Source organism: Chlorocebus sabaeus, chromosome 11 (assembly GCF_047675955.1).
Source record: "Chlorocebus sabaeus isolate Y175 chromosome 11, mChlSab1.0.hap1, whole genome shotgun sequence".
In the NCBI taxonomy this organism is placed as follows: domain Eukaryota; kingdom Metazoa; phylum Chordata; class Mammalia; order Primates; family Cercopithecidae; genus Chlorocebus; species Chlorocebus sabaeus.
This window is the reverse complement of record NC_132914.1, coordinates 8,748,954-8,763,134: the sequence shown is the minus strand read 5'-3', so window position 1 is coordinate 8,763,134 and position 14,181 is coordinate 8,748,954. Positions and strand designations below refer to the sequence as shown.

Genomic DNA, 14,181 nt, shown 5'->3' with positions numbered 1-14,181 from the left:
GACGTGGCTGCCAGTGCCTTGGATCCTGTCTCTGGTGTTAACCTTCTACTTGGCTCTCTTACTAACTCACTCTCACCCTCCATATACTAATACATGCTGTCAGTATGTGGCAGGCAATCTTTTCTTTCATCCTGCTGTAAATATCCCAAAGAAGAAATGCGTGCATTCTAAGGAACACCCATATCGTTCATCATTATCACTTTTAATATTTATTGAATATTTATGAATGTACCAAGGTAAGAACTTTATATGTGTAATGTTATTTATCACAAAATGATATGAGTTAATTACTGTTTCTCTTTTATAGACAAAGAGAATGAATGCAGCTTACAGAGGTTAATTAGTTTGCTCTAATTACACAGCCAGTAAGCGATGAAGACAGATTTTGACACTGTATCTGACTTCACAACATAAAACTTAACCCCTGTGTTCCATTACTTAAGGGAAGTTTTCTTCTTTGGGTGTATTCTCTCAATCAAGCCTTTCCCCTGCTTTTAAAATAGTCTTTTTTATTTTTGTAATTTTTCATAGACAATTTGATAAAGTATCAATTTCTACCATGAGAAACCTTTTTTTTTTTTCCCCGGATATGAAGCGTTTAAGACAAGCATAAGTCTTTAGAAAGTGATTAATTCAGTTCTCTCAGTTTTAATAATGCTCCAGGTCAAAAAGGTAATAAATGGAGGAGTCAAGTCCTGAGTTCATGGAAATCATTAGATTTGACCTTTTGTGTTTATGTGAGAAGCAACATTTTTTTTTTTTTTTTTACTTCCTAATTTCCTTCTGTGGAGGCAAGTTTGTCTTAATTTTCCTTTCAAGGTGCTGTGAAAAAATGTCATTGTTCACCACATGTTCTCTGGATCCTCTATGCAACTTCTAACATCTCACTTCCAACATTTTTTGCTAAGGGCATGCATAAGGTGTCATCCATCTTTATTTTTAAATTTAATATCTATGAACTAAATTAAATCTTACATTAGATATTATACGTTAATGTGGGTCTCTACATTATAGATGCTTTCTCTGATGCTCCTTTGTGACTCTTTTTCTACTGAGAAATCAGAAAGTTCTCCTAGATTCTTTCCCAGAAGAGTTTTTGGGCCAGCAGGCAATTATATTTGTGTTATCTTAACCTTTTGTTGTTTGTCATTCTTGTCATAGTTAAGGAAGACAGCAGAATCCATATATCATTTGACAATTGTTAGTAACATAGAACACCATGAAATAGGTGGTAAATCATATGAAGGGAATGTTCCGGTAAAAGCCGCCTCAAACTCCAGAGGCCATTCCTGGGTAGCAGCAATGCTGTTATTGTTCTCTATAAGCCGTATAAGTGAGGATCCCCAAATTTCTCCAGCAGAGGGGGAAGTATAAGTCTGATTTAAAGATGTTTTCTTTCTTTCTTTCTTTCATCTACCTTGCTGGCTTTGAGCACAACCCAGGAAGAAGTTCAAAACCAAGAAAATGATAAGTCTGATACGATGACAGGTATAAAGTTTTGAGACGTGTTAGCAACTAGACTGTCTTTTTCACTTCAGTCATGTTTTTCCTTTCTTTTTCCCAAGACCATAGAGAATAAGATGTAACAGAATTAAGATTTCAACCCTAATTCCAACATAACAACTGACTAGACAATCTACTCAGCATATGACTTGTTAAATCATGATTCCATTTCATATTTGTCTTTTAAGTCTATTGATTTCTCTATCAGTTACGTACGATGTCAGTTCTTCTAATCAGTAGTACAGATTAACAACAACTACACACTAACATTTCTAAGATTTCTCTTATCCTTTCTTAAGAGTCTTGCCTTATTATTTTAATCATGTGGTATTGAAATTTCAGGGAGAGATTTAGCTTATTTTGAGTAGCATTTCTAATAGCTAATTGAAATAATCAAAGGACAATTTCTTGTTATACACTTGTCACTTTGGTCAATTAAAATACAATTTTAGAATGCTAATTAAATTGATTAAAGAAGTTATTTTTTTCTATAGAATTGTAGAGATAAGCCTTCTTCAACTTATTCATTTTAAATTAAAAATGTATTTACTGAAAACCTATTATGCAGAGGGTACAAAAGAAACATGTGATGTGACTTACTGCCTTTAGGTAGCAGACCATCTTCATGGGAGAGTAAGGCTCAAATATACTTAGTAAGGTAGTACCTAAAAGAAGTACTAAATTCAACGTTTTTACTGATAGATTATGTTATACAAACAAGTGATACACATTCCGTAGACCCGCAGGATTAGGATAATGACGAACGGGGTCTCTCCTTGCAGTACTATATGAAAGCAGAGTAAAAGTCAGCGATAGAGGGGCTCATGGCAGGGCAAGCATTTAGAAAGTTACTTCCACTCTTTGACCAAGTATTGGTTGAAAGGTGTGCCATCGAAACTGTAACCAAAGGAACCATTATGCTTCCAGAAAAATCTCAAGGAAAAGTATTGGCAGCCACAGTAGTAGCTGTTGGATCAGGCTCTAAAGAAAGAGTGGAGAGATTCAGTCAGTTCGTGTGAACCTTGGAAATAACGTTCTTCTTCCAGAATATGGAGGCACCAAAGTAGATGACAGGGATTAGTTCTCATTTAGAGATGGCGACATTCTTGGAAAGTATGTAGACTGAAATAAATCCTGTTGAAATGGCATCAACACGAAGCTTCCTATTCCACTGAAGTTCTGAAATTTTTCATCATGTAAATAATTTATATGTCTCTCTTTTACACTAAGCTAATCATAAATAATGGCAAAAATAATAATGACTAAGTTATTAGAATCAAATAAAAAGAGAATTAAAGGAGTCAGAAATGAGCAAGAATGGAGTATACTCGATTGAATTATTTTTTCATAGTTATGTTTGCATCTATTATATGTCGTGCTATTGCAATGAACATATAAAAAAGTAGTGCTTGGAATAAGATTAATAATAACTATTGTAAATGTATCATTTGAACCTCTCCATCCTTATGGATTTCATTATTTTAAAAAGTACCACTTTTTTTCACATAGAAATAATATAAAACATAATTTAAAAGTTGAAATATTTACAAGTCAACCTTAGGTGTCATTACAAAGTTTTCAGCTAAATTGTAAAATCATGTATTTAGTTTTAAGAACCTATTTTTTTCATTCTTGTTAGTTTATCTAATATTCTTTTCTGTAATTTACATCCTATATTTGGTCTTATATATTTTCAATCTTATATATTGCTTAAAAATAAACTTAAAGTAGGAAGCCACATTAAGAATAAAATAAAAGGACCATGAAAATGGTTGTAATTGATATCTAGAAATAAGATGATGTATAAAGTGGGTTGCATCAAAGCTATACTTACATTTACCACAAGGTGACACCCTAGCATCACGAGTGACAATAAAACGATAATACATTCAGAAGCATAATCACAATATGATGAAAACTAGCTCAAATTATTACAAGTTCTTTCTTTCAAGGAAATCATCATGAGAAACCAGGGTTTAAGCATTATGCTTAGTATTTTATAAGTTTAACTCTCCCTAACTCTAGTTACCTTAGATTTTAGATAATTCTAAATAATTATCCAGAATAATTCTAAATAATTATCCAGAATAATTCTAAATAATTATTCAGAATTCTATATACTTATCTAGATAAAACTAGATAATTCTAACATCTAATTTTACCTCTTATCTTGGCATCTGCCCTTTCCTCCTAGTCATATCTTCCTTTATTTAAAGAGAAAAATGAATCCTTCCTAATCCTCAAGCCAATTATATATCAGCTCACTCAGTTCTTGAAAAATAATCCTTGATTTGTAGAATCCACTTTCTAATTACTCTCCAGTCAACAGGATTTTGGTCACCAATGCCACCTTTCTGTTGAAACTAGCTTTCAAAGTTTCAATGAGTTCAATGAGTATCAAAATGAGCTTGCATTTGACACTAACTGCTGTTCATCCTACTCCTTTGGAAACTCTCTTCTAGTAAGGTGTGGTGGCATTAGCCTCTTCTAAATTTGTTGTTAGCTGTTAGGTTGTTGCTATTTAATTTTATTAGTTCTTCTTCCTTAGTCTCTTCCTTATATGGTGGCATCCTCCAGAATTTTGCCACCAAAAGATCTGTCAGCCAGTCAGTTTTCTGTACAGGAGTCCACAGACTATTTTCTCAATCTTTTTCTTCGAGTTCAAGAAACATAATCCAGCCAATATGGATTTCATAATGTGATGGGCTTTGGGGCATGCACATCTTTTTCTTGAGTTTCCATCCAAGGTTTAAGGTTTTAGTTCCTGATACTGAGAACACCCAAGGCAGATGGCAGGCGGCTTCCCCTCTGAATCCTTTTCAGGCTCATCCTTCTATCCTTTCAACTTATCCACTGCCACCACTTGTCTCTTCTTGCATTTGATTCCGATGAGTGGTTCTACTGCTGGGCTCCACTGTTGAGTAGGGAGAAAAAAGCAGTCTTGGATCCTGCATGTGAAGGTGGAGAGGGAAATAACTCCAAGTCATGTATTGTGTTAGGTCAGATTCTTCAGAAGCCAATCCTTAAATGGGACTGTTTTTAAAAAATATTTATTGAGAGCTCTCCCAGAGAGGGGATTTAGTAAGCAGGGTAGATAAGGAATAAGGCTAAGCAAAATGTGGTCTCACGTGCAGACTAGCTTAGAAAAAGTCTGAAACACCTATTGCTCCACAGAGTTAGTCTCAGTTGAGGCAAGGAGGCCAGACTTTTATACCTTCATGCTAGAGAGCCACTGCTAAGGGTAGTTACCTAGAGAATGAGGTAGCTGTGAGTTGCTAGTAGCCAATACTCATGGCAAGTCAATGGCCACTGGCCAGTAAAAGGGATGAGGGCAGGGCTCCCATAACTTCCCTACCTGTTGTCTTCAGATGGAGGATCTGAAAGCAAGTCACACTTTTTCACTGCAAAGGTTAATCCTTGCTAATATCCTAGAGGTAGACATGTTCTATCTTTGACCTAGTGTTTAGTCACTTTTAAAAACTCCGTTTACATATAGACAACAAAAAGTAGAAACTTTACAGTGAAGAAACCTGGCAGATACCATCTTAAATAAATAATCAAGTTAACATCGTCAGTAAGTACCAAGACACAGTGATATCAGGCACCCCCTGATGTGATCCAAGGAGAAGGGCTCTTCACCTCTGTGGTACTCTTTCCAAAATCCATTACTGCAGTTTAGCTATAAAAAAATCAGACAAACATGAATTGAAGGACATTCTATAAAACAGCTGACCAGGACTCTTCTTAGATATACAGGTCATGAAAGACAAGGAAAGACTGTGATAATCTCACAAATTGGAGGAGACTAAGAAGTTAGAAATAATGCAGTGTGGGTCTCGCATGGAATCCTGAAACAGCAAATGAACATTGGTGGAAAAGCAGGAAATTCAAACAAAATCTGTAGTGTAGTTAAGAATATTCTACTACTGCTAACTTCTTCATTTGGATAGTTGTACCATGGTTACGTAAGATGCAAACATAAAAGGAAGGTAAGGGAAAGGTCAACAGGCACTCTCTATTATCTTGGCAACTACTCTGAAATCTAAAATCATCCAAAACTTAAAAAATATTTTTTTTCTTTTGAAAATCCTTATTCTGTTTACTTATAAATGAGGGACTGGGTTTGTGATGAAGAAGAATCCATTCTGCCATATTACAAGTACATGAAATAGTTGACAAAATAATATTCCTATTGAACAGTGAAAAATCAATAACAAAGAATATTTATATCAAGCGTAATTTTATGCTACATATTCACTGAGATGATACATGACAAATGGCTGTAGTATGGCAAATAGAAAAGAGCCACTTTGTTTTCCAATCACTTACTTATAGTAATTGCCCTAGAATGAGAACAACATATTATCAAGTCACTTTAGAATTTGCTAAAAGAAGATGTTTGAGCAAGAAGGGAGCACTTACTTTATACTTTATTCTCCATTTCCCTTAGGTGTCTGGCAAGACCAGGATGCTCAATGGCAAGGTGAGATCCTGGTTATCTCTTTTTCTTCTAGCATTTGTTTCCCTAAGTGGAATACGAGATTTACTGCATCTTTTTGGTGAATGATATGAAATAGAGGCCTGATGTTCATGACTGGAGGGCTTATCACTGAGAATTATGTTAAGCTGTAAGTAATAGAATTCTTGACTAACTGTAGCTTAAACAAATAGCAGTTTCATTTTTGTGTATAATGGGAAGTCTGGAGGTAGACAGGCTCCTGTATTTCAGCTCCTCTGTCTTCCTTTGGGGGTGCTCCACCCATTGCAGGACACCCAGCAGCCTTGCCTCACTTACTGAATACAGTTAGGGAGCTGCAGTGCTGTGACAGCCAGATTGGCCAGCAAAGATTTCCAAAATGCTTCCAGTTGAGATCCACTGGGCACATTACTCCCCTGAACAAAATCAGGGTTCTATTAGCAAAGAAGAGGAGAAAGAGAAGTTGGGCTAGCGCTGCCTGCCAGAGAAGATAATGAAGTGGAAAATAAAGGGCAGAGTTATATTTATTTACTTTTACTCTCAGATCAGGGACTGACTTGAGTACATTGTGCAATGTGCAAAAGTAATGTAACATAATGTCATTCTGCCACCTGAAACTGCGACCATGGAACACGTAGCAAAGAGGGAGTGAGGGAAAGGAAGGTAAGAGACATCACTATCATCTGATAAACAAGCAAGAGCTGGAGAATAATTACCCACAGGGTAATTGACAGGATTGAACAAACTCATAGTGAAAGAAAATGTCACAGAAAAATTAGCTATGCAGGACATTTTATCAATTTTTTTCCAGAATTAAACAGACTGATGAAAGAAGACATTGTAATATGTATAGCTCCTCCATGAAAAGGATTGTAAGCTGCTCCAATTCTGTTACTCTCCTATTAAAGTAAACTAAGGGTTATAGAAAAAAGAAAAATTCAGTTTTAAGCTGAAATTAATACTTGGTTAATTCTATAATTCTACTATTTTTCCTTTATCTTTTTTAGGAAGTCAATTCAGACAACCATATTAGTTTTATTTATTGTTTAATTTACAGATTATATGTATCTCTCTGTGTATGTGTGTGTGTATCTTTTCTTTTCTTTTCTTCTTTCCTCTTTTCTTTTCTTTTCTTTTTTTTTCCTTTCTTTGAGAGACAGAGTCTTACTTTGTCACCCAGGCTGGAGTGTAGTGGTGCCATGACAGCTCACTGCAGCCTTGATCTCCTGGACTTGAGTGATCCTCCCATGTCAGCCTCCCAAGTAACTGGGACTACAGGCTCACACCATCACAGCTGGCTAATTTTGTATTTTTTGTAGAGACAGGGTTCGCTATGTTGCCTAGGCTCATCTTGAGCTCCTGGGCTCAAGTAATCCTCCTGCCTCTGGCCTGTGACACTATATATTTACTCTTTTCTCTTATGTACAGTGTTTCCAAGTCTATGGTATAAGGAACATCAGGAGTTAATATATTCATATGTTAAATTTTCTTAACTTTCTATAGTGTTATAATGGCATAGAATAATTATGGACGTTTATAATGCTTCCTGTCATTTACTAATTACTGATGATATTTATTTGCATTTTAATAAGAAGCCTGTAACCTAATTGACCTCATGTAAAGGAAGAAAGCTATTCCTGTTAGTCCTAGTGAAATTTGATCAGTGTTTCTTGAATGACAGTAAGTGTGAGCAGATAACATACACAGTGTGCAAAAACTTCTGAAAATAACTAATTTTTGTAGATTACATAACTAGGGTTAAAGAATTAGGGACCCTTAGCATTGCAAGGTACTTTTAGGAATCTCCTTGAATTTAATTATTCTCTTTAGCAGTAATCTTTGTCTAATATACTGTAAATTTTACTAGTTTATCTTTATTGTCTATCTTGTCCACTCCAAAATAGAACTTTTTTGTTTTTTCTATTTACTACTGTATCTGGAGTGCTGACAACTCTGGAATACACAGTAGGCACCCAATACATATAAGGGAATAAATAAATGAATAAAAGCTGTCTGTATCTGCTGATCATCTGCAATTTAGATGTCCTATACTACATTCCAAGTAAGCCTACATTTGAACACACCTGGTAGTTTAAAAAAATGTGTACATGTATGAAACTATTTTAACATAGCACTGCAATAAAGTTCTATTAAAATAGAAAAACATGAGTTGAACATCTTTCCATATTGTATAAGTAATTCCTTGACCCCAATTTATTTCAAATGTGTATATTCCAAATAAACATACATATACTAAATCTATATATATTCGGAATATATACTTTCCAATTATGTATATAAATATTTCAAATATATATTTTATAAATATATGTAATCCATACATAATATATATCAAAGTATTATAATAATCAGGTTGGATTTAGTCTAACAGCCAGTTCATAATGATACCTTAAAAATATACTTGATAGTGCTTTATAGTGCTTTTAAAACATGATTTAAGGAGCAAAATCAGCTAACAGAAGAGCATAATTAGGAGATTATAGACATATCTTTTAAAGAAATTAAATTCCTGGTACAAATAAGAGAAGGTAAAAAGCTCACAATTCCTTTTTTCTTTCGTAGTTGAGGGCAAGCCAGGTACATGTCCTGAATTTATAGAATCTTTTGACACAAAGCAACAGAGCCGCAGTCAAGACTGAAGTCAAAAGAAATTTAGATCCCATCTGGGCAAACGGGCCTCTAAGCAACAATCTAAGATTTCCACCTGTTGTTCTGGGGTTCCTTGTATAAATGATTATGACTGCAGGGATCTTATGAAGTGCTGTGGTACCTGTAGATGTGGCCTGAGGTACACACATCCTCTTATGATTGACCCTGTATTTTTCAATTCACCTCCACAATCTAAAGCATAAGTAAGTATGGGGCAACATGATCTCCTCATCCGTTCTCTGACTAGAAGAAATTCCGCATATATATCACCTGATTTCAATTATTTATTCATTCAATTAACATTCATTGGATGCCCACTATATGTCACACACTGAGAATGAAGGAATGGACAGGACAGATGGAACCTCTATAGTTATGCAGTTGATAATATTAGCATATGTTCTTTATCCTTCACTAAGCAACCAGAACTTTTCCTTTTTTTTATTCCCTTCTGCACCCCTTCCATCTCTAAGGAAAAGAAAGCATGAGTCTCATGTCACTTAAAAGTTAGGCATCAGTTTTTAAGCCTTGGTCGAACTACTTTCTTCTGTGTTTTCCTCCCAGATATTGGATGGAGAAATGGATTCAGACGGAGGCATCATTGAGCTTATTCTTCTTGACTCATCTCAGTCCAAACATTATTCTCTCAAGTGTTGTTGTTAAAATCTGCATATTAAAAGCTCAGCATCATCTATTTGTGAGCTCTGTGTCTCATTCAGGGGTTTTAATTAATTTTGAGTTCTAAGGGTACTAGAAATAACTGGATTAGCAAAGCATACGGTCTTCTTTGCTGTCCAGTTGGGATACCTATGGCCCAATGGGGCATCCCCAAAGTTTCTTTAGAATATGAAATCTAAGGGATTCTGGAAAATATTCAGAAAACACACATTTCAATTTAATCATCGAAATGGCCTGCAGATAATTCTGAAAGTCCACCTGCCATACAGGTTCTTTGTTCCTGTTTTGTCTTGTATGTAATTGGTATTATTTTAATCTTTCATTTGATATTGATCTAATCTTTTACTATTTGTTTTGGGGAAATATATGGAAGAAATCCATGCCAATGACATTTACTAATCTGCTTAAGTTAAGGCACAAAGTAGATTAGTGAGATCCATGGGAGCCATCTCTTATGATGTCCACTTCGATATGACAAATTTTTCCCATTTGTATAATTTGAACTTGTTAATTTAAGAAATAATTAATGAACTTTAATGAAGCCTACCTTTGCACAGACATGCTTCATAATATGGCATGAAAATGCATGAATCATATGGATAGTAACTTGTACGAATTCAAAGAACAAAGAAATTGCTGGTATAAGCTATAGCTGACAATGCTGGCAAATATTCTCATTTGTTTTTATATTTTATTTAGTGATGGGGAAGGAGAAACTCCAGAAAAAAGAATTCCACATAAATATTAGTATGTTTCTTTTATACTTTTTCAAAGAAAACTTGTTAGAATAAAAAGAAAAACTATGTTTACTAAAAGGTGGTAACCAAAAGTTGCATATAGCTCAGCATTGTATTATGTTGCTCAAGGCTTACATTCAATATGCTCCTCTGCAAAGCTATAATTCTGATTTTGTTTCACTGAGTCAACGAGGAAGAAAATTATTATGTTCCCATAGTACTGAAATGAAAGTGAGCTTGCAGCTGGAGTGATGAGATAAGACTAATCTTGCTGTTAAGTGTCTAACTGGACCTAAACATGGCGGGTCTTAGGCACTTTGAATAGCAAGGGGTAGGTTGATGATAATGCTAGTGAAAAATTAGAATTGACCACTTTAGCTGCTTACTAAGTAAGACTACTTCCTACCACCATGAGCTATGTAGCTTAGCTATCAACTTTTAAAATTTATTTTTATTTACTTTGAATTCCACAATTAATATATAAAGTCATTCTCAGTGTAAACATATTTTTAAAAATTATGAACAAACTAAAAATCCTTCTTGACTTACCTAAAAATAAATAATAAAATCTATTTGATTTATTATCCAAACAGGCCTTTTGGGGTGCCTTTATGTTTAAGAACATTTATAAATATATACTGTTATTTTGTGTACTTAATTAAATGTAACGTATGCATCATAGCATATCCATTGTGTTCCAGCTTTAGTTTCTTACTTAACAATATGTCTTGGAGATAATTCCATGTCAATTTGTAAAGAACCACCTCATTCTTTTTTTTAACTGCTGCTTAGGATTTTATACAATTAGATATATTAGAATTAACTCCAGCATTCCTCTGCTGGGGGCCATGTAAATGGCTATAATTTTTTTGCTATTACAAATAATTTTTAATATATATAATATTTAAATATACATGTTTTAATATAAGTATTATTATTCTTTAGGTATGGTAAGAGAATGGGACACACCTTATCATACTGTGGCTGGTCACACATGGAAGCCTCCATGACAGTCAGGCGGCAGAGGGAGCAGGAGAGGACTGTGGGCAAGATCTTCCATTGTGGTTTCTGTGGGAAGGAATGGTTGATGCAGGATAAGAAGGTTAAGGATTAGCTAGTTTGTTTCAGTGGGCTCTGGGGTATATAGACTGTTCCTGGTTGTCTGCGACCCTGGGGTGATTAGGACAGGTGGATAGTGGTCTGGAGTGTGAGAGCCCAAAGGAGCTGGTTGTGGGGTGTGGACACTGAATCGATTTGCCTTCGTAAAGCAAGCTCACTGGATGGGTTGCTTGCTGTCTCTAAGAACTGGCTAATCCTGCGAGGTTTGGTCTCCCCAGGGTGAGCAAGGCCTCGGATGTCAAGGCATCGACACACAGAAAATAAAGCCATTTGCTATTTAAATACCCTTCCATTTCATCTTCCTATGTTAGCTCCTAATGGAATTGCAGAAGGGAAAACAGATTAAAGCTTTTCTAGGTCAATCATATTAAACAAATACCTAATAACGATCTTGAAATTTTTTATGTAATACTTGTTTACAACGTTTGTTTAAAAAATAAACCCATGGTGACTGGTACAGATTGTGAAAAATTTAGAATATACTTTCTATTTCAGTTATTATTAAATCTCCACTTTTAAACAACATACACTGAGAAATAATCAATATTCTTCCACATTACCTGCTTAGAGAATAAGGTGGTCTCATGCCTTAAGTGGTTGAATTTACAGCTTTTCTGTTTCTGGACCTGCCTGCTCTTCAATATTTTGTACTTCTAGAAAGAAGTACATATTGGGAAGTAACTCTTCTGTTTCTCCAAACTTGTTTCTCTAGGCAAATGCATTTTTTTCTCATTTAGCAAAAGCACACAAAAAAAATTTTATTCATAGAATAAATCGAATAAAATATTACCACATTTTTGAGGTTATATTACTTTAATTCTAATTCTGATACAGTTAGCAAGGTGATCATTCTTAAATCCAATAAACTAGTGGAAGCAAGTGTTTTTGCTTATTGCATCAGGGAGAATGGCAGTGGTGTGCACGTATTTACTTCCTCAATTCTATGATTTCATTTATTGTAAGATATAACATCACTTTAATGTCACATAACTTTAATATTGAAAAACAGCTAGCTTCATTAAAACACGCATTGATTGTAGGATGAATGCCATTAACAGAAAAGAAAAAATAAACATTAAATATTTCCGTTGTAATAATGTTTTTAGGGGATTTTGTGAGATTTGTATTAACTTTTTTATTGATACATGATCAATAAACATGTTTTAAAATTACATATGATAATCAAATACATTCATATAATTTTAAAAGACCAAATCATTGTAATTGAGCTATCTATCACTTTAAATATTTGTTCATGAAACTATTTTTAAGTGCCCTCTTTTAGACTTCTACACTGGAAGTTGAGGTGTGGTGAGCAAAAACAAATAACAAAAAACAAGAGAAGTGGAAACAGCGCTTGTGCCCAGAAAAGTGGTGAAGGCAGGGTCCTATGAGCCGTTTTGAGACAAAATAAATTTTTAATAGAGGTGACTCTAGCCACTACTGTAAATATAAATTTACAGTAAATTCAGGACCAGTTATAGTACCAGTAAGAAAACAACTGAGTTACGGGCCCATATACCTAATGTAAATGACGAGTTAACGGGTGCAGCACACCAACATGGCACATGTATACATATGTAACAAACCTGCACGTTGTGCACATGTACCCTAGAACTTAAAGTATAATAAAAAAAAAAAAAAAGAGGAAAAGAAAACAACTGAATTTAAGCCAGTGGATGACCAATAAAGAGAAAAGAATGTCTGCCTGGAAAAGAGTAGTCTGAGAAATATGTAGCACTAGAAGGCAGAGCTAAGGAGAAACCTTATCAGCAGAAGACAAGACATCATAAGGAAGCTTTTTAATGTTATCTAAACTTAGGCTGACCACCCACACCTCTGCAAATCTTTTCAACAACAGCTTTCTCTTAGATACAGTGGTGAGTAGAAATTTCAGTCTTGGTTGTTGTCTTAATTGTTGCTCTTAGCAACGTATATTTGTCCCATATCTTTCAATTCCATAGTAAACCACTGCTCACTTTGCTGTTGGATACCACCAGGGTGCCCTAAATATAATACTCGTGAATTATTACTGTTTCTTCCCCCATAATAACATTAAAGGAGGAGGTAAGAGTCAAAACAATCTTTCCCTTTATTCTCTTTCCTGATGTATACATTTTTAAAAAGGAAAAGTTTAGACTAAATGGAAGAAATTACAATGTAGAATTGGAAAATATTAAAACTTTGTACTGAAAGTAATTTTGTCCGGGGCCTAAGGAGAAAGCATTGAGGAAATTAAACTTTCAACAAAGAATCACTGCAAGTTTCTGTCTACTGACCTTTCACAAAAATGAGACAATCTTTTCATCTTGAGAGTTCTAGCAGTATCTCAGACAAAAGAATTCAGGGTGGGAGATATTAAAAGATGGGCTCAAATGATTTAAGGAAGGTCTTTCAGGATAGAGAAGTGATTGGACTTGGGCAAATTTCATGGCATAATAATTTAGAACTGGTGGATATATCAAAGTGAGGGTCTTGAAGCTAATTTTTTTTTTTTTTTTTTTTTTTTTTGAGACAAAGTCTCACTCTGTCGTCCAGACTACTGGAGTGCAGTGGCACGATCATAGCTCACTGCAGCCTCAAACTCAGGGCTCAAGTTATCCTCCCACCTCAGCCTCCTGAGGGCTAGGTAGCTAGGACTACAGGCATGTGCCACCATGCCTGGCTATTTTATTTCTTACTTTTTTTAAAGATGAGGATTTGAGGTTTTGTTATGTTGCCCAGGCTAGTCTTGAACTTCTGGCCTCAACCAATTCTCCTGCCTCAGTGTCCCAAAGTGCTGGGATTACAGGCATGAGCAACTGCACCTGGCCCATAGATGTTTTTAAATAAGCTATTTGTCCAGGTGAACAGACTGTTGCCTAAGAAAAGTTGATTTTCAAGAATTTCCTGAAGCACAACAAAGTGAAGTGATTTTTGGTCTTACAGGCTTATTTTTCCCAGACTAAGTTTTCTCAGAATAACTAGGTCATATTAATGCAGGAGAAGGTTTCAGTT

General features: G+C 34.9%; 1 protein-coding gene and 1 pseudogene across 1 annotated transcript in view; both read left to right on the top strand.

Annotated features, from left to right (window-relative positions):
- Positions 1-9,337, top strand: part of LOC103218594 (uncharacterized) — a 54,124-nt gene extending 44,787 nt beyond the window's left edge. The window contains exons 4-5 of the transcript XR_491638.3: positions 5,954-5,986; positions 9,215-9,337. The gene's annotated coding sequence lies outside the window, so the exon portion shown is untranslated. The remainder of the gene's footprint in view (positions 1-5,953; positions 5,987-9,214) is intronic.
- Positions 2,251-2,629, top strand: LOC119622689 (10 kDa heat shock protein, mitochondrial pseudogene; annotated as a pseudogene).
- Positions 9,338-14,181: the final 4,844 nt, after the last annotated feature.